This window comes from Manis pentadactyla, chromosome 3 (genome assembly GCF_030020395.1).
Source record: "Manis pentadactyla isolate mManPen7 chromosome 3, mManPen7.hap1, whole genome shotgun sequence".
In the NCBI taxonomy this organism is placed as follows: Eukaryota; Metazoa; Chordata; class Mammalia; order Pholidota; family Manidae; genus Manis; species Manis pentadactyla.
The window spans coordinates 190,844,117-190,863,813 of record NC_080021.1 but is presented as its reverse complement, the minus strand read 5'-3'; the positions used below and the strand labels follow the sequence as shown (position 1 = coordinate 190,863,813).

Below are 19,697 nucleotides of genomic sequence, written 5' to 3'. Positions count from 1 at the left end.
TTACTATGGTTAACCTTTAGAAAGGTACATAATTGTTGAACCACTATGTTGCATACCTGAAACCAATATAATATTGTATATCAACTATATTTCAATAAAAAAGGTTTTTTAAAATACTGTACTTTAATTAACATTTACCTTGCCTGTTTTGCTCATTTAAACTGTGAATTCCATGAGGGCAGGATTATGCTCTGTTCATACCTGTATTTCTAAAACTTAGCACAGTGACTTCGGTACAAACACTGATTAAATGAATAAATGATAAGGATTTCGAGATGTCACAAAGCAACAAAATATTTTAATCTGATCAAAAGAGGCAAGACTTTTCTTATAGGTCTATGTTAGATTCACTCTGATGTGAATCTAGTTCTTTAAACTTTGTACTTTTTTTTGGCGAGGATATCAAGTTTGCCTCTATTTCCTGTGAGCAATTTTGCTTAAGAAAATGTGGTCACAATTATACTTCCACAGACATAACTCTAGAATAATTGCATGAAATCTGATTTCTGCAACCTTAGATAGTTTTGAAACTTAAAAGTTTCCTAGCTTAGATCATGCAAAATAAGTACTTTGGATAACTGCAATTCAAATGCCTAGTCAGAAGTATTGAGAATTTTACTAATCTTCATTGTGGACTACAAAGCAAGTAAAACACTAGAATCTTTAAGCCAGCACTGACATAGGAAGAACTTACTGAAATATTTGTACTGGTAATAATGAATCTCAGAGTTTGAAGGGCCCAGGGGGGTCAATGGGTTTATCCAGCCAGCATCTAGTTTGAACATTCACTTGTTTCTTTTGGGGTACTTTTTTGAATCATGCCAGATTGGTTGGCAGTGTATATGAGTATATACATATACTCTTTGAATGAGTATAGAGAAGAGACCATGGGGTTACAGAGAAGGGCTGAATGCATAATCCTTAACCTAGGAATTCCTATTCACACACTCCTGGCATTGGAGTCAATTCATCTTTATTCAAGGCTTTCATGAAGATATCTATATAGATGATGCTTACAAATGCTCTTAATACCTAGTATATTGTAGAAACATTTTAAAAATTAGTATGGTTTTTGATGATAGCAATTTGTTCTGAGTTTAATCCATACATAGAGGATTTATATATAAGAAAAATTATAAATTTTGTTTATAACATTGTGTCTAGCACTTATCATTACTAAATGTTGCAAATAATTTAGTGAAAGTTAAAATCATGCACTTGGCCTTGAAGAGGTATTAAGAGTTCTATACATTAGAGATAAGCCAACTAATGTTTTCCAAATAGTGTCTCCATTCACATTCCAAACAACAGTATTATAGCCTAAGTATATAGGAGTATGGGAAAATAGTGTTAAGCATGTAGGGAGAAAAGATTTTGAGATTGAATTAGATATGATAGCACTGGTATCATTTAAATCTAATCCTGTTACTTGTTATAATTTACTAAGGAAGAAGGAAGTGGGCATTCCTTTGAAGAAACCATTTAGCCAATGGATAATTCTTCATCTTTTGGGTTAGTTCATGTAGGAATAAATGAAAGATTTTGTTCTATAAGGAACCACATTTCTAAAAGAGTATGAGAAAAATACTGTCAAATATCCACACTTTATTATTAACTCATCTATCCTTTTAATTTAATGTCTCACTTATTTTATTCTAATAATACTGTTAAAATGCTTATTACTTGTTAATTCTGACAAAGAGATGACAACTTAAATGCAATTTCTCCCCTAAAGTTTCATTTTTAGTCTCCATTTATGTGGTTTACCTCCTAGGATATTGAAGACAAAAGAACCAACATGGATTTGTATTGTGTGTGTTTCGCGCATCCAACCTGGAAGACATCATTTAAAGTCACATAGATTTATTATCCAGAGGGATACCTAATTAGATAGAGAAAGAGAGCATGCGTTAGCTGAGTTGGCTTCAGGATCTGTTCCTTTGTATAAAGGGCTTTCACTTGCCTTCCTCCTCAGTTCTGAAAGCACATGATTCCTTATTCCCTTCACCATGAATAAGGCCGACATTTGACAGCTTCACAAGGCTGACAGGGTTACCCAACAGCCCACCCTCCCTATTCTCAATCCAATTAGACCTCTAATCCTCCAGATGAAAGGCCCAACTGCTCACGTTCTTCATGACAACGACAGCTATTGATTATTTGTCACTGCAGCTAACACCTTCCCTGTCGAGGCCGCTCTGACAGAAGCAAACCTACCAAATTAGGCAGCACTTTATCTGCCCTGGAGGCCAAACGGCACAACAAGTAAAGGCTAATAAATGGGATAAAAATGAACAAATCATAACATTATGACAGGCTGATCGTTGCCAGCAGCCTCCCAGCTCAAGTTTGATAGTCTGTTAGACTTGCTCCTTTTCTTTCCCCTCTGCTCTAGCTCCAACTTTGACTGAATTAAAGGCCAGAACAATTAAGGCATTTGACCAGCAAAGATAAGCCAATTGAAGTATCACCAAGGGACACAAATGTCAATAACTGACTGCCATTTGTCAATACAAACATTCTGGAGATGCAAATGCTCAGGGCTCCGCTCTCCACTAGGCTGCACTGACTAGCTTTCCAAGAGTCAGCTCAAATGGACAGTCTGGGGCTATTTAATCTGGAAAAAAAAAAAAGAAAAAGAAAGAAAGAAAAGAAAAAGAAATATACAGCCCCAAGAGAGGAAGTACTCTGTGAAGAACAAGCAGGAATCATTGGGGTAAGGGTGGAGAGTTGTATGAAGAAAAAAAGAGAAACAAAGCTGAGCTATTCTTCCTTTAAAAAAAAGTGCTCATATCAGACTGGAATCTTGTCATTTGGTTTTAGTCACGAATACATTGCATAATGCAAGAAATGCTGGACCTCCTGGGAGAATTAATAAAGCTATAGTTTTAGAAGTAGACTCATTCATTCAATGAATAATTTTTGAACACCAATAGTGTACCAAGCACTGCCACTAGACAGTGGGGAGAAGTAGCAGGAACAAAAGACTACAGCTCCCTGACTTCATGGAGTTTACATTCCAGTGGGGCAAAGACAAAGCATGCTTAGTTGAACTGAATTTTCTATCTGGCAGTTCTATTAAAAATGCTATGCTTTGAAGCAAGTCAAATTTTTTAAAGACATATTGAAAACAAAGACTGGAGTCAGGCAGATGTACATTTGCATTCTGGCTCTGCCACTTACTGAAAAATTACTCAAGTTTTTGAGTCTTGGTTTCTTTATCTATACAGTGTGATATACTATCATTTACAGGTGGGTGTGAAAAAGGAGTTGAGATATAAGATAGAAAAGGTTAAGTTTACCAAGGAAAACAACAACAAAAAACACTTAGTTCTGAATTACAATATGAAATAATGAAACCATACTTTTATTTTAAAAAATTTCCAAGCAGTAACCACTGTTAAAGACTTAGAAATTACCAAACCAGGAAAAATGAGCACCCTTTGCCTTTAGACTGTGGTCTCCAAATACTTTTTCCTGTTATAAGGAACCATAGTTACCTGGAGAAATGGCTGATTCTAGGTCTGGAGCAAAAAATACAGAAGTAAACCTGGAATGTTTAGTCACAACAGATAACAGGGAAGCTATTAATAAAAGGATCATGTCCAAAGGATCCAGGAACAAACCTGAAAGACCTCTCACAACCAAAGATTGAGTAAACTGAATATCAGGTAAGGATAATAACATCAATGGATGATACAGAAATACATTTACATGATACTAAAAATTCGTATGCCTTATTCATAATGACACTAAAAGAAAAAAATGAAACAATTAATTGATCATCATGGGAGGACACAAGAGACCAGCTAATTATTTTGAGAACTGGTAAATAAAACCAAAGAATCAAGGATTCTTCTCCCTTGTTTATATGAATTGTACCATTGAGTAGCCTAATAGATATAGAGAAGTTTCTCTTTAATGAGTTATTTCTATTATACAATTTATAGCTAACTATACATTACAATTGCACAACTAATAATTGTAGAAAGGATGGTAAAATCAGAATTCCCCACTTCACAATTCCTAGTAAACAAGTGGCTTTGGGCAATGAACATCAATAATTGCTAACATAACAAAGATAAAGACAATGAAACATGATGTGTCTCCTGATGAGAAATGTATCATAAAAATGAAGCGGTTTAGCCAAAAAAATTGAACTTAAATCAGATCAAGCCTATAGATCCAATGACTAATTTGCAGGGAATAAGGAAGACAGAGGAACAAGTTAACTATATCCAAAGACAGCATCAACATAATCTAGACAGATACAATCAGTCTAGACTGAGACATCAAGTTAGGGTAAGAGTTAAGACACAATTACAAACTGTGAAGAAAAAATAAGAAAAATGGAAGAGGAATCTATAGGTCAAGAAATACTTAAAAGACAGAAACTAATCATAATATACAGCTCTTATTTGGATCCTGATTCAAACAAATGTAAAAAAAATAACAAAAACAACTATGAGACGATTTATAATTCAAACAATGAATGATGGGCTATTTTATGATACTAAATAATTCTTGATAAATTTTCAATAAGTATTACAATAGTTATATTTAAAAAGCCTTTTTTGTTCTTTAAAAAAATTTTTTTTTGTATCATTAATCTACAATTACATGAGGAACATTATGTTTACTAGACTCCCCTCTTCACCAAGTCCCCACCACCACCCCATTAGTCAATGTCCATCAGCGTAGTAAGATGCTGTAAAATCACTACTTGTCTTCTCTGTGTTGCACAGCCCGCCCTGTGCCCCTCCGCACATTATACATGCTAACTGTAAGGTCCCCTTTGTTCTTCCCCCGCCTTCTCCCTCCCTTCCCACCCACCCTCCCCAGTCCCTTTCCCTTTGGTAACTGTTAGTCCTTTCTTGGGTTCTGTGATTCTGCTGCTGTTTTGTTCCTTCAGTTTTTCCTTGGTTCTTATATTCCACATATGAGTGAAATCATTTGGTATTTGTCTTTCTCCGCTTGGCTTATTTCACTGAGCATAATACCCTCTAGCTCCATCCATGTTGTTGCAAATGGTAGGATTTGTTTTCTTCTTATGGCTGAATAATCCATTGCGTATATGTACCATATCTTCTTTATCCATTCATCTACTGATGGACACTTAGGTTGCTTCCATTTCTTGGCTATTGTAAATAGTGCTGTGAGAAACATAGGGGTGCATCTGTCTTTTTCAAACTGGGCTGCTGAATTCTTAGGGTAAATTCCTAGAAGTGGGATTCCTGGGTCAAATGGTATTTCTATTTTGAGCTTTTGGAGGAACCTCCATACTGCTTTCTACAATGGTTAAACTAATTTATATTTCCACCAGCAGTGTAAGAGGGTTCCCCTTTCTCCACAGCCTCGCCAACATTTGTTGTTGTTTGTCTTTTGGATGGTGGCGATCCTTACTGGTGTGAGGTGATATCTCATTGTGGTTTTAATTTGCATTTCTCTGATGACTAGCAATGTGGAGCATCTTTTCATATGTCTGTTAGCCATCTGAACTTCTTCTTTGGAGAACTGTCTGTTCAACTCCTCTGCTCTTTTTTTAATTGGATTATTTGCTTTTTGTTTGTTGAGGTGCGTGAGTTCTTTATATATTTCGGATGTCAACCCTTTATCGAACCTATCATTTATGAATATATTTTCCCATACTGTAGGGTGCCTTTTTGTTCTATTGATGGTGTCTTTTGCTGTACAGAAGCTTTTCAGCTTGATATAGTCCCACTTGTTCATTTTTGCTTTTGTTTCCCTTGCCCGGGGAGATATGTTCATGAAGAAGTTGCTCATGTTTATATCCAAGAGATTTTTGCTTATGTTTTTTTCTAAGAGTGTTTTGGTTTCATGGCTTACATTCAGGTCTTTGATCCATTTCGAATTTACTTTTGTGTATGGGGTTAGACAATAATACAGTTTCATTCTCTTACATGTAGCTGTCCAGTTTTGCCAGCACCATCTGTTCAAGAGGCTGTCATTTCCCCATTGTATGTCCATGGCTCCTTTATCGTATATTAATTGACCATATATGTTTGGGTTAATGTCTGGAGTCTCTATTCTGTTCCACTGGTCTGTGGCTCTGTTCTTGTGCCAGTACCAAATTGTCTTGATTACTGTGGCTTTGTAGTAGAGCTTGAAGTTGAGGAGCAAGATCCCCCCCACTTTATTCTTCCTTCTCAGGATTGCTTTGGCTATTCGGGGACTTTGGTGGTTCCATATGAATTTTAGAACTATTTGTTCCAGTTTGTTGAAGATGCTTTTGGTAATTTGATAGGGATTGCATCAAATCCATATATTGCTTTGGGCAGGATGGCCATTTTGACAATATTACTTCCTAGCCAAGAGCATGGGATGAGTTTCCATTTGTTAGTGTCCTCTTTAATTTCTCTGAAGAGTGTCTTGTAGTTTTTGAGGTATAGATCTTTCACTTCCTTGGCTAGGTTTATTCCTAGGTATTTTATTCTTTTTGATGCAATTGTGAATGGAATTGTTTTTCTGATTTCTCTTTCTATTTGTTCATTGTTAGTGTATAAGAAAGCCTCAGATTGTGTATTAATTTTGTATCCTGCAACTTTGCTGTATTCCAATATTAGTTCTAGTAGTTTTGGAATGGAGTCTTTAGGGTTTTTTATGTACAATATCATGTCATCTGCAAATAGTGACAGTTTGACTTCTTTACCAGTCTGGATTCCTTGTATTTCTTTGTTTTGTCTAATTGCCATGGCTAGGACCTCCAGTACTATGTTGAATAACAGTGGGGAGAGTGGGCATCCCTGTGTTTTTCCCGATCTTAGAGGAAAAGCTTTCAGCTTCTCACTGCTCTGTATGATGTTGGCTGTGGGTTTTTCATATATGGCCCTTATTATGTTGAGGTACTTGTCCTCCCATTTTGTTGAGTTTTTATCATGAATGGATGTTGAATTTTGTCAAATGCTTTTTCAGCATCTATGGAGATGATCATGTGGTTTGCTTCCTTCTTTTTGTTTATGTGGTGGATGAAGTTGATGGATTTTCAAATGTTGTACCATCCTTGCTTCCCTGAGATGAATCGCACTTGATCATGGTGCATGATCCTCTTGATTTATTTTTGAACTCAGTTTGCTAATATTTTGTTGAGTATTTTTGCATCTATGTTCATCAGTGATATTGGTCTGTAATTTTCTTTTTTGGTGGGGTCTTCGCTTGGTTTTGGTATTAGGGTAATGCTGGCTTCATAGAATGAATCTCCTGTTTTATTTTTTGGAAAACTTTAAGGAGAATGGGTATTATGTCTTTCCTGTATGTCTGATAAAACTCCACAGTGGATTCATCTGGCCTGGGGGATTTGCTCTTGGGTAGTTTTTTGATTACCACTTCAATTTCTTTGCTGGTAATTGGTCTGTTTAGATTTTGTGTTTCTTCCTTGGTCAGTCTTGGAAGGTTGTATTTTTCTAAGAAGTTGTCCATTTCTTCTAGGTTTTCCTGCTTGTTAGCATATAGTTTTTTGTAGTACTCTCTAAAAATTCTCTGTATTTCTGTGGGGTCCATCATGATTTTTCCTTTCTCATTTCTGAAAATGTTGATGTGTGTAGATTCTCTTTTTCTCTTAATAAGTCTGGCTCAGGGCTTATCTATTTTGTTTATTTTCTCAAAGAACTAGCTCTTGGTTTCATTGATTTTTTCTATTGTTTCATTCTTCTCAATTTTATTTATTTCTTCTCTGATCTTTATTATGTCCCTTCTTCTGCTGACTTTATGCCTCATTTGTTCTTTTTCCAATTTCAATAATTGTGTCTTTAGACTATTCATTTGGGATTGTTCTTCCTTCTTTAAGTATGCCTGGATTGCTATATACTTTCCTCTTAAAACTGCTTTTGCTGTGTCCCACAGAAGTTGGGGCTTTGTGTTGTTGTTGTCATTTGTTTCCATATATTGCTTGATCTCTATTTTAACTTGATCGTTGATCCATTCATTATTTAGGAGCATGTTGTTAAGCCTTCATATGTTTGTGAGCCTTTTTGCTTTCTTTCTACAATTTATTTCTAATTTTATACTTTGTGGTCTGAGAAGTTGGTTGGTAGAATTTCAATCTTTCTGAATTTACTGAGGCTCTTTGTGGCCTACTATGTGGTCTATTTTGGAGAATGTTCCATGTGCGCTTGAGAAGAATGTGTATCCTGTTGCTTTTGGGTGTAGAGTTCTATAGATGTCTATTAGGTCCATCTGTTCTAGTGTGTTGTTCAGTGCCTCTGGGTCTTATTTTCTGTTTGGTGGATCTGTCCTTTGGAGTGAGTCATGTGTTGAAGTCTCCTAAAATAAATGCATTGCATTCTATTTCCTCCTTTAATTCGGTTTGTATTTGTTTCACCTATGTTGATGCACCTGTACTGGGTGCATATTTCTTTATAATGGTTATATCTTCTTGTTGGATTGACCCCTATATCATTATGTAATGTCCTTCTTTATCTATCGTGACTTTCTTTGTTTTGAAGTCTATTTTGTCTGATACTAGTACTGCAAAACCTGCTTTTTTCTCCCTATTGTTTGCATGAAATATCTTTTTCCATCCCTTGACTTTTAGTCTGTGCATGTCTTTGGGTTTGAGGTGAGTCTCTTCTAAGCAGCATAAAGATGGATCTTGCTTTTTTTATCCATTATATTACTCTGTGTCTTTTGATTGGTGCATTCAGTCCACTTACATTTAGGGTGATTATTGAAAGATATGTACTTATTGCCATTGCAGGCTTTAGGTTCGTGGTTATCAAAGGTTCAAGGTTAGCTTCTTTACTATCTTACTGTCTAACTTAACTCGCTTATTGAGCTATTATAAACACAGTCTGATGATTCTTTATTTTTCTCCCTTCTTATTCTTCCTCCTCCATTCTTTATATATTAGGTGTTTTATTTGGGGTTCTTTTGCGTTTCCTTTGACTGCTTTTGTGGGTAGTTGATTTTATTTTTTGCCTTTAGTTAGTATTTGGTTGGTCTGCTTTCTTTGCTGTGATTTTATTTTTTCTGGTGACATCTATTTGGCCTTAGGAGTGCTTCCATCTAGAGCAGTCCCTCTAAAATACCCTGTATAGGTGGTTTTTGGGAGGCAAATTCCCTCAACTTTTGCTTGTCTGGGAATTGTTTAATCCCTCCTTCATATTTAAATGATAATTGTGCTGGATACAGTATTCTTGATTCAAGGCCCTTCTGTTTCATTGCATTAAATATATCATGCCATACTCTTCTGGCCTGTAAGGTTTCTCTTGAGAAGTCTGATGATAGCCTGATGGGTTTTCCTTTGTAGGTGACCTTTTTTCTCTCTCTAGCTGCCTTTAATACTCTGTCCTTGTCCTTGATCTTTGCCATTTTAATTATTATGTTTCTTGGTGTTGTCCTCCTTGGGTCCCTTGTGTTGGGAGTTCTGTGTGCTTCCGTACTTTGAGCAACTATTTCCTCCCTCAGTTTGGGGAAGTTTTCAGCAATTATTTCTTCAAATACACTTTCTATCCCTTTTTCTCTCTCTTCTTCTTCTGGTACCCCTATAATGCGGATATTGTTCTGTTTCGATTGGTCACATTTTTCTCTTAATATTCTTTCATTCCTGGAGATCCTTTTTTCTCTCTCTGCGTCACCTTCTCTGCGTTCCTATTCTCTGATTTGTATTCCATTAATGGCTTCTTGCATGTTGTCCATTCTGCTTTTAAGTCCTTCCAGAGACTGTTTTATTTCTGTATTCTCCCTCCTTATCTCTTGCATATTTCTATGCAAGTCCATCAGCATGGTTATGACCTTTATTTTGAATTCTTTTTCAGGAAGATTGGTTAAGTCTATCTCCCCATGTACCCTTTCAGGGGAGGATGTCTGTGTGATTCTGGTCTGGTTCAAATTCTTCTGCCTTTTCATGGTGATAGAGGTAGTCGTGGGCAGTTGGCGCGTGTGTCAGCTGGGAGAACAAAGTCCCTTCCCGCTTGCTCCTCGCCTTCCTCTCCTGGGAGAATGGCGACTCCTAGCTGCCTGTGCTGGGCAGCTGCACGCAGAAGGAGTCTCTGATTCTTGCTCGGGCTACTGTGGAGGAAGCTCTGCATGGCTGCTGTGGGCATTGCTGGTCTCAGGCTGCTGCTCTGCTATGGCGGGCCATGCTGGAGGGGGAACAGGTGGGAGGCTGTTTATCACCATGAGGGGTCTCAGAGCTGCGCTGCTGCCCAGGGGGTTAGGGCTCCTAGAGTTCCCCGGGATTCCCAGCTGTTGGGCTGAGTGTGCTGGGACGCTTCCCTCCAGCTGTGAGGCCCCTGTCCGTTTAAGACTTTCAAAAAGCACTCACTTTCCTTTTCTCCCAGGGGCTCCGGCTGTGGGAACCTGCTCGTAGGTTTTACTATTCCATTTCCCTAGTATCCAGCACACCATGCACTGTGCGTCTATGCTCCAAGTGCGGATGACTAGTGCTTGGTATTTAGCAGTCCTGGGCTCCCTCACCCTCCCCGCTCTGACTCCTCTCCTCCCGCTGGGAGCTGGGGTAGGGGTGGCGCTCAGGTCCCGCCAGGCCGCAGCTTGTATCTTACCATCTTCGTGAGACACTGGGTTCTCGTAGATGTAGATGTAGCCTGGCTGTTATCCTGAATCTTTTGGTTTCTCTTTTAAGAATAGTTTTATTTGTTGTATTTTCAGAAATATATATGGTTTTGGGAGGAGATTTCCGCTGCCCTACTCACGCCACCGTTTTGGCTCTGCCTCAATACAGTATATATTTTATAACATTTATTCTCGTGTTTGTTTCCCAACAAAATGTAAGCTCCTTTAAGGCAGGGATTTTTTTGTTTTGGTCACTGCTATATCCCGAACATATACAACAGTACCTCATGATCAGTCAGTGCTCAATAAATAAACATCTGTTGACTAAATGAATCCTTTGATTTTCAGACCAGTGCTCTTTACAACTATACTCTCAATTAAGCTTGTGGGGTGAAACTGGGGTAACACATTAGGTGGTATCTGTATTTGTTGCTGAAAAAATTAAGTGATTTGACTATTCCCTTATTTGGGAGCATTCAGGAGATATCCACTTTTGCTAAAAAAATAGGAAGGGCATCAAGGTATGGTTCATGTTAAGCCACTCCCATTGTAAGCAGAGTTGGTACAGCTCTTAGAGCTGAAGGGCAGTGAGACAGGAGGGAATTCCATAAAGGTGGCCAACAGTTATTGCTTTAGACAGCAGTTAGGTCCACAAAGCTCTGTAAGTGTCCAAACGACACTGTGGGTGACGCTACAGAGCACCTGCCCAACATCTATGCCCATCTTCTTCCAGGCTAACAGAACCCTGATTTTTGCTCATCTTCCTTCAAGTGGTCATATCCTTCAGAGGAGGCTGGGACCTCACCAAACCCAGGTAGGGCTTTGATTGCTGTAAACAATCACAGTCATTTCATTCTCCCGGCCAAGAGAGTAGATTAGGTCTGCAAGTCAAAGAGATGGGAGGAAAGTCTACCATCTTCTAGGAAGGTTTTTCTTGCTGTTCAAAAAGTGAACAGATAGGAATATTCAATTTCCCTGCTTCTAGATACTGTGGTCTACATGCTATCCTTCCCCCAGCTTTGGAACTTACCTTAACCCTAAGTAAGAAAAGATTTAAGTCTAGCTCCCTAGTGAGATCAGTGTGAGCCAAGACAGTCTGGATGACTTAATGTTGCAGTCCACACAGTGAAACTCAGTTTTTGTTCTTGTTCCTGTAATTAGTCCTGATCTTGTGCCTCAAGGTCTAGCAAATTGATTCCTATGTATCCACCCATCCAGTCTTCAAGTGGTCTTAGGCACTGGGGGTACAATTACGTACTTCATACATTAAATCAAAAACCTGCCTAGTATCCAAATTTCTTCAAGTCTTTGTGAGTTCTCCCAAGGAATGGTGTTTGTCTTGTCTCACCTTCTCTTTCAACTTTGTCACCAGTTCTCACTGACAGATGCCTACTTTCCACACCTCCACATCTCAGTATGTTTTGTAGTCCAGGCTGCCTTTAGTGCCACTTGCCAGGATACCAGCTGTTATTTCTGGCTGGACTTTCCCTCATTTTCTGCCCAGCCCAGTGATGTCTTCAGTTCCAGTCTATCCTGTCCCCTGTCAATTGAATAATAAGTTCCATTTCTGATAGACAACACCTAATATCCCATACTTTCTTTTTTCTCCAAGATATCATTTAAAAATATTATACAAAAATATTTCTCATTACTTTTTATAGCTACATAGCTGTCCTTCATGTTTGTTTATTCCATCAGTCCTCTACCAGGACATTTCCCTTCCTGCTTTTTCTATTACAAATAATGCTGCAATTAAACAGCTTTGTCCATACATCCTTTCTTATTTTTTACCAGTGTATGTTTTGGATAGATTCCTAGAAGTGCAAATACAAGGTCAAAGGTAAATGCATATCCTAGTTTACTTTACTGGATATTGTTGTTTCCTTCCATGCAGGTTATAATATTTTTTATTCTTTCCAGCAACAATTTTGCCATCAGACCACGTTGTCAAACTTTTTGACTTCTGTCAATCTGACACATGAAAAACATGTTATTATTGTAATTTTAACTTCTATTTCTCTTGTGACGAACACTGTAGAACAATCTTCACATATTAAAGGCCACTTGAATTTTTGTGATCTATTAATATCTCTTGCTCATTTTTTATAAAGTTGTTGGTCTTTTTCTTCTCCATCTTATGTATAAGGGATATTAACTCTTTGTTAGTGATATAACTTGCAAATATTTTTGCCCAATTTACCTTTTTTTTTCTTTGCTATGAGTTTTCTGGGAGAGGAAAGTCTCTCCTATTTCCATGTAACCACATTTATCAATCTTTTTCCTATCAATTCTATATTTTTACCCACAGATAGAAAGTGTTCCCTACTTCCAGATTATGCACTGTAAAATTTTACGGAAAAAATTTGTACAAAATGTAGACATATTACCATTCAATAACTTTTTAAAGCATGCATCTGTGTGTACATATATACATACACACAAACACACACAGACTGTACTAGTTTACAATTCTGCACAACCAGTTACATATATGGTTAGAAGTCTAGAATCATTACTTCAAAATATAGTCTGATATTTTAGATCAAATTCCTAACAAATGTTTTCCAAAGAAGTAGTCTGATGAATGACAAAGAGCTATAAAGGATTTGAATAAAATTTTAAAAGGATATAAACCTTCTGAAATCTAAAACCGTCTGAGATAAACTGGTATACTCAATAAATTTCTTGAAAAATAGTAGTTTTATTGCTAAAATATTAACTTTATGATGATTCAGACTCTAAAAGACTAAATATTTAGACACAGATTTAATATTTCAATATATATAGTGCAATGCTTAATACATATTAAGTACTAAAAAATTTCTTGTTGAACAATCAAATGAATCACATACTCATGAGAACTGGAATGGCAAACAAGTGGACTCTGACAGATTACATAAAATTAATCAAGAGGTCTAGCTACCACTGATGACATAATTTAGATGAGTATAAGAAAAGAATAAAACAATCTTTTAAATTGGTAAAGTTAATGTTAACAGTAGTGTTTCAACAATTAAGCTTTTCTGCAAGCAGAGTCTACTTTGATATCAAAGATTAGGATGAGAATTCTGGTGACTCATGTAGGAGAGATGACAACTATACTTACTGAATGATAGACTCAAGAGGCAAGAAGATGGTCAATTAATATATGACAAAAGAGGCAAGAATATACAGTGGGGAAAAGACAGTCTCTTCGATAAATGGTGCTGGGAAAACTGGACTGTATATGCCAAAGAGTGAAACTGGACCACTATTTTATACCGTCTACAGAAAATAAATTTAAAATGGATTAGAGACTTAAATGTAAAACCTGAAACCATAAAACTTCTAGGAGAAAAGAGGCAGTAAGCTCTTCGACACTGGGCTTATGGCTATTTTTCTGGTCAGTCTCTTCAGGCAAGGGCAATAAAACCTAATAAACAAATTGAATTATATGAAATTAAAAAATGTTTTGCACAGCAAAGGAAACCATCAATAAAATGACAAGGCAACCAACCTGAATGGGAGAAGATATCTGCAAGTGATATATCTGATAAGGGACTAATATATAAAGTCCAAAATACATAAAGAACTCACACAACTCATTAACAAAAAAACAAACAACCCTATTAAAAAGTGGGCAGAGGACTTGAATAGACGTTTTTTCAAAGACATACACATGGCTAATGGGAACATGAAAAGATGCTCCACATCACTAATCCAGGAAATGCACATGAAAACCACAGAGATATCACCTCACACCTGTCAGACCGGCTATTATCAAAAAGACAAGAAATAACAAGTGTTGGTGAACATGTGGAGAAAAAGGAACCCTCTTAAACTGTTGGTGGGAATATAAATTGGTGCAGCCACTGTGGAAAATAGTATAGAGGTTCCTCAGAATATTAAAAATAGAATTACCATATGATCTAGCAATTCCACTTCTCAGTATTTACCTGAAGAAAATAAAAACACCAATTTGAGGAGACATATATGCCCCTATGTTAACTGTAGCACTATTTACAATAGCCAAGCTATGGAAGTGACCTAAGTGTCCAGTGACAGACAAATGGATAAAGATCTGTATCTATATACACATACATACGCACACATAATGGAATATTACTTAGCTATAAAAAATTATTGCCTTTTTTGATAATATGGATGAACCTACAGGGTATTATGCTAAGTGAAATAAGGCAGAGAAAGACAATTACCATAAGATTTCATTTACATATGGAATCTAAAAAACAAATGAACAAACAAACAAAACAAAATAGAAACAGACTTATAGATACAAGAAACAGACTTCTGGTTACCAGAGTTGGGGAGGTCCCAGGGGTGGGCAAAATAGGTGGAAGGGATTAAGAGGTACAAACTTCCAGTTATAAAATAAGTCCCAGGGATGTAATGTACAGCATAGGGAATACAGTGAGTGATATTGTGATAATTTTGTGTGGGGACAGATGGTAACTAGACTTACCATGGGGATAATTTCAAAATAAATAAAAATATGAAATCACTTTGATTACCCCTGAAACTAACAGATACTGTGTGTCAATGACATTTTATTAAAAGAAAAAGAAAGAAAAGTGCAATTATTGCATGTTGGCTTTAGCAGTGGCTTCTATTCAGATATCACCATATTTTAACTAGATGATAAAACTTGTGAAATAAAAAATAAAAGATCAGGAGGACCTTGACAGGTTGTGATGAACCCAATTCAATTCACCAAGCATTACTTACTTGTTAAGTTCTAGGCACTGTAAATAAAAAAGATCATGACACTCTCCCTGATATTAAGATGCTCACTGTAGGGAAATCAAATGTGTAAGCAAATAAATACCTTTCAGTGTGATAGGTGATATAACAGTGGTTAAGTACACAAGGTACTAGAGGAACAAAGGAGGGAATGGTAAAACATCTAAGTAAGTCTGGGAAGTTCAAGTAATGATTAAATATGGATACAATAAGTTGTTACACTTGAGGCCAAAACCATAGTGTTATGAATAGAGGCTTAGTTTAAGTGATTGCAGGTATAAAGCAGACTTAGAGATTTTATTTGCAAAACCTTCAGCATGAATCAACTATATCTGGTTGCCAAAATGTCAGTGATGAAAGCCATGCTCTGCTCTGTGCTCATCAGATTGGTACTGTATTCTATTCTAAGTGTCTTATTTTCACGGATATTTAGGCATACATGGTGAAAGAGATCAAGATGGGAAGGAGACTTGAATCATGTCAGATGAAGAAGGAATGAAGGAATAGATAATAGAAAATCGGAGAAAAATATCTTCACTTGCCCAGAATGATTACTTTAAGACAGGAGTCAGATCATGTCACTTCTCTCCTTAAAACCCTCAAATGCCTCATCTCTTTCAGAGTAAAAACATATTCCTGACAATGGCCAAAAGGCCCTCCAGGATCTGGCCACCACTTCTTTCATGTCCTCCTCACCTTGCTCACTCATCATCACATACTAGCCTACTCATTATTCCTCAAACATTCCATTCCAGGCATGTTCCCATTTTAAGACATTTCTGACGATTCTCTCTGCCTGGAATGAAAAAAAGTTCTTCCCTCAGCCAGTCACGTGGCTAATTTCTTCACATCATTCAAGTCTTGCTTCAAATGTCACCATCTCAATGAAGGCTATTTTGGTTGCCTTATTTAAATTTACAGCATGCTCTCCGCATTTGCCTCCTCCCTGGCTTTCTTGATCCTCCTTACTTTGGCACTCTGGTTATATTCCTGTTACCATATTAGTAAATGGTCATCTGAGCTTTGTAAAAGCTTAACAGTCAAAGAAGGTATAGAACCCTATGCTTGTTCAATGGAAAATGTGTCCAGGGACTGACAATATTCATACTACAGGAATAAGGGGCCTCCTGAAATCTTCTTACTCTCTTTTGAACAGTAAAATATGAGGATGAAACAAAAACAAGAAGAGGAAATTATATGAACAAACATGGTCCTGTAACATAAGAAGGTAATTAGAAAATGAATACTAAAATGTTCTTTGGAATTGATGATATATATGAAATTAATCTTAAAAAGTTTAAATCAAAATAAATGGATCTGAAGTTCCTTTCTATCAACTGTAAAAATATTCACTGGCCCTGTGCCCAGAGTTTAAAAGAAATCAGCATGAGTCTAATGAAAAACAAGATGTAGGTCTCAGGGAAGTTCAATATATACTCTTTCTTTTCCTTTTAGCTTTTGATTGGTTTCCATGGGAATCTAGGCTTTTGGGGATCTCTAATGTATTCATGGAAAGCAGATGCTTGTAATTTCATGACTGAATAAAAGTGGGGGTCAGTGATGAGATAAAGATGATTAGAAAATGACTATGGTTGTAAGGAACATGAAATTCAAAACAAAATTCTGTAAATGGTGTAGATTTTAAAATATAATCTACAAGGCTGTTCTATTGTGTTTGAGAGGTATCATAACCTTAAATGGAAAACATGGACTTAAAGGTAGAAGCTCTGGGTTCAAATTCTGAATCTGGCTCATGAGAAAGAAACCCTTAGGTACTTCTTTGGGGGTTTGACTGAGAAACTGGATTTGGTAATTATTCTGGGACAGAAGAACCAGAAGTCTGAGAAAGTAAGCACCAGAAAGAGTATACTAGTTTTCTTGCAGTGAGAAAATTCTCAGGAGACTGAGCTGGGAATAAAAAAAAACAAGAATAATTCCTGACTCTACAAGTATCAAAGTGACCTTGAAGAAGTCAAACAAACTACACCTCAGTTTACTTATCCAGAAAACATCATATTCAACTATTCTAACTGCTATGAAGTTACTATGAAACCAAATGAGAACAATTTTTTCTTATAAAAACTGTTAGAAAAATTCAGAGTAGTGATTTCAATCAAGAATTATTGATACATGGTTCCTTGTGACTATAGAATTCACCCATGCCAGTAGAAGTACATTAAATATACTCAAAGTATTAAAGGACAAACAGGCTTTTATTTCATTTCTCAGATTTGTTTAAAAGCAGGCCAACTCTGGTTTTGGTGGGAACATCACAAATGTCTTTTGGTACCTTCTTTTAGAAGCACATCAGCTTGTTTACTTTTCAGATATCCACTGGCTACACAGTTTGTGGTAGCATGGGCACGTATTAAATTATTTTTAAATGGACTAATGAGTGAATACAGTCACAGAAAAGCCAGAAGTACCCACCAGACACCTCCCGGTGATTCTGATGCATGCTCAAGTTTGAAAACCACTGGATGAGGGCTCAGATGCAGGGCTTTTATAGCTCCAGAAGCTAAGGCTGGGGAATGTGGCCGAGTGCCTAAAAGCCTAGGCCAGGAGCCATTCTTGATTCCATTGTCCTTTATCCTACCTACTGATAGTGGTCACCAAGTTCTGGACATTTTACCACTTTTTAAAATAATTTTTAAAAACTGAGGTATATATATATATATATATATATAAAACAACATGTTATATATATAACATATATATAACAATACATAATAAAGCACATAAATCTTGAGTATGCATATTGATAAATTTTTACATAATCGACACACAGATCAAGATACAGAACATTTCCAGCATCCTCATGATTCTTTTTAGTCAATGCCTACATCTTTGCTAACCACAAGTGTGATTTGGATCACCATATGGTTTTGCCTGTTTTTGAAATTCATATAAATTGCATATGTGTCTGACTTCTTTAACTTAACATTATGTTTATGAAATTCACTCATGTGGTTGAATGTAGCAACAGTTCATTCTTTTTTATTGTGTAGTAGTCGACTGTAGGAACACACCACCTTATTTACCCATTCACCTGCTGACAGGCATTTGGGTTGTATGTACCATTAAGAATGGTTGTTATTACATCTTACTAGGTTGATAGACAGTGACTGCAAAGCGGGGGTGCAAACTTGATGATATGGGTGAATGTTGAAACCACCATGTGAAACCTCCATAAGATTATATATCAATGATACTTCAATAAAATAAAAAGAATGTTTGCTATTACAAATAAAGCTATCATGTCCCTTCTTATATATGCTTTTTGGTGGAGGAGGCTACTTATTTCTCTCAGGTGTTATTGGGGTTGGAGTGTGCACTGCAGTGGTATTGTGTGTGTGCTTGTGTTTAACTTCAGCAAAGTCAGATTCCAGAGTAGAGGTACTAATTTACATTCTCACCAAGAATGCTGGAGTCTCAGTTTTTCCATATCCTTATCAGCAATTGGTATTATCAGACTTTCCTTTTAGATATTCAAATGGCTATACAGTATCTCAGAGCTTTAATTTGCATTTCCCTAATTAGTAATGATGTTGAGCACCTTTTCATGTGTCTTTTGGGCATCTGAAGATAATCTTTTATGAACTAGGGCTACTTGTTTGCATATGAACAAATCTCAAAAACATGAACAGTATATTTCTCTACCAAGCAAAATGCTTTATATCTAAGGACTCATCATTCCTAGATAACAGATAGAAATATTATTATTATAGATGAAGAAACTAAGGTATACAAGAGAGATGTTTATTGAGAAATTAAGCTCAAAGAGTCTTGTAAAATCCTACTTACAAAATTATAAGGACATGGGGTGAAAATGAAAAGGTATACATATAACCATTAATTTAAACTTCAACAGTTTAAACACAGACCATACCATTCATAGTAAATTTATCTGATGTTCACATTTACTGATTCATTCCTTCATTCATGTCATTAAACAAACATTAACTGAGTCTTTATCAAATATTAGCAACCATCCTAAGACTGAAATTAAAAAGTCAAATAAGACATGGCCTCTGCTTTCAAAGCACATTAGTTGGGGTGAAATACAAATTAAGTGACATCTATGATTAATGGTGGTAGGTAAGGGGTTAGTGCGGGGACACACAGGAATACAGAGTTGAGGGGTAGTGGGGAGCAGACTGTTTGGTGGGTAAGGGTGTGTAAAATAAGGAAACCCAATACTGTTACCTGACATTAAGTTTTTCTGAAAAGTTTCAGAGGTATTTTACTCTTTTCCATTAATTTTTGTACATGGAAACAATCTTGATAACTGAAGAGAATATTCAATTTTCATGATTAATTGAGTGTTCTGTTGAGACTTAAAAAAAAACAAAGCACAGCACAACCACAACCTGAAGCTTCCTTAGTTTTTGCATTTAACATGGTATAATTTTCAAAGTGGGTAGTCT

General features: G+C 36.5%; 1 protein-coding gene across 6 annotated transcripts in view; it reads right to left on the bottom strand.

Annotated features, from left to right (window-relative positions):
• The window catches only part of INVS (inversin), a 134,937-nt gene that overhangs the window by 96,909 nt on the left and 18,331 nt on the right, over nt 1-19,697 (bottom strand). The window contains exon 2 of one of the 6 annotated variants that reach the window (XM_057498888.1): nt 1,768-1,833. The exons of the other annotated variants lie outside the window; for them this stretch is intronic. The gene's annotated coding sequence lies outside the window, so the exon portion shown is untranslated. The remainder of the gene's footprint in view (nt 1-1,767; nt 1,834-19,697) is intronic. 6 annotated transcript variants of the gene reach the window in all.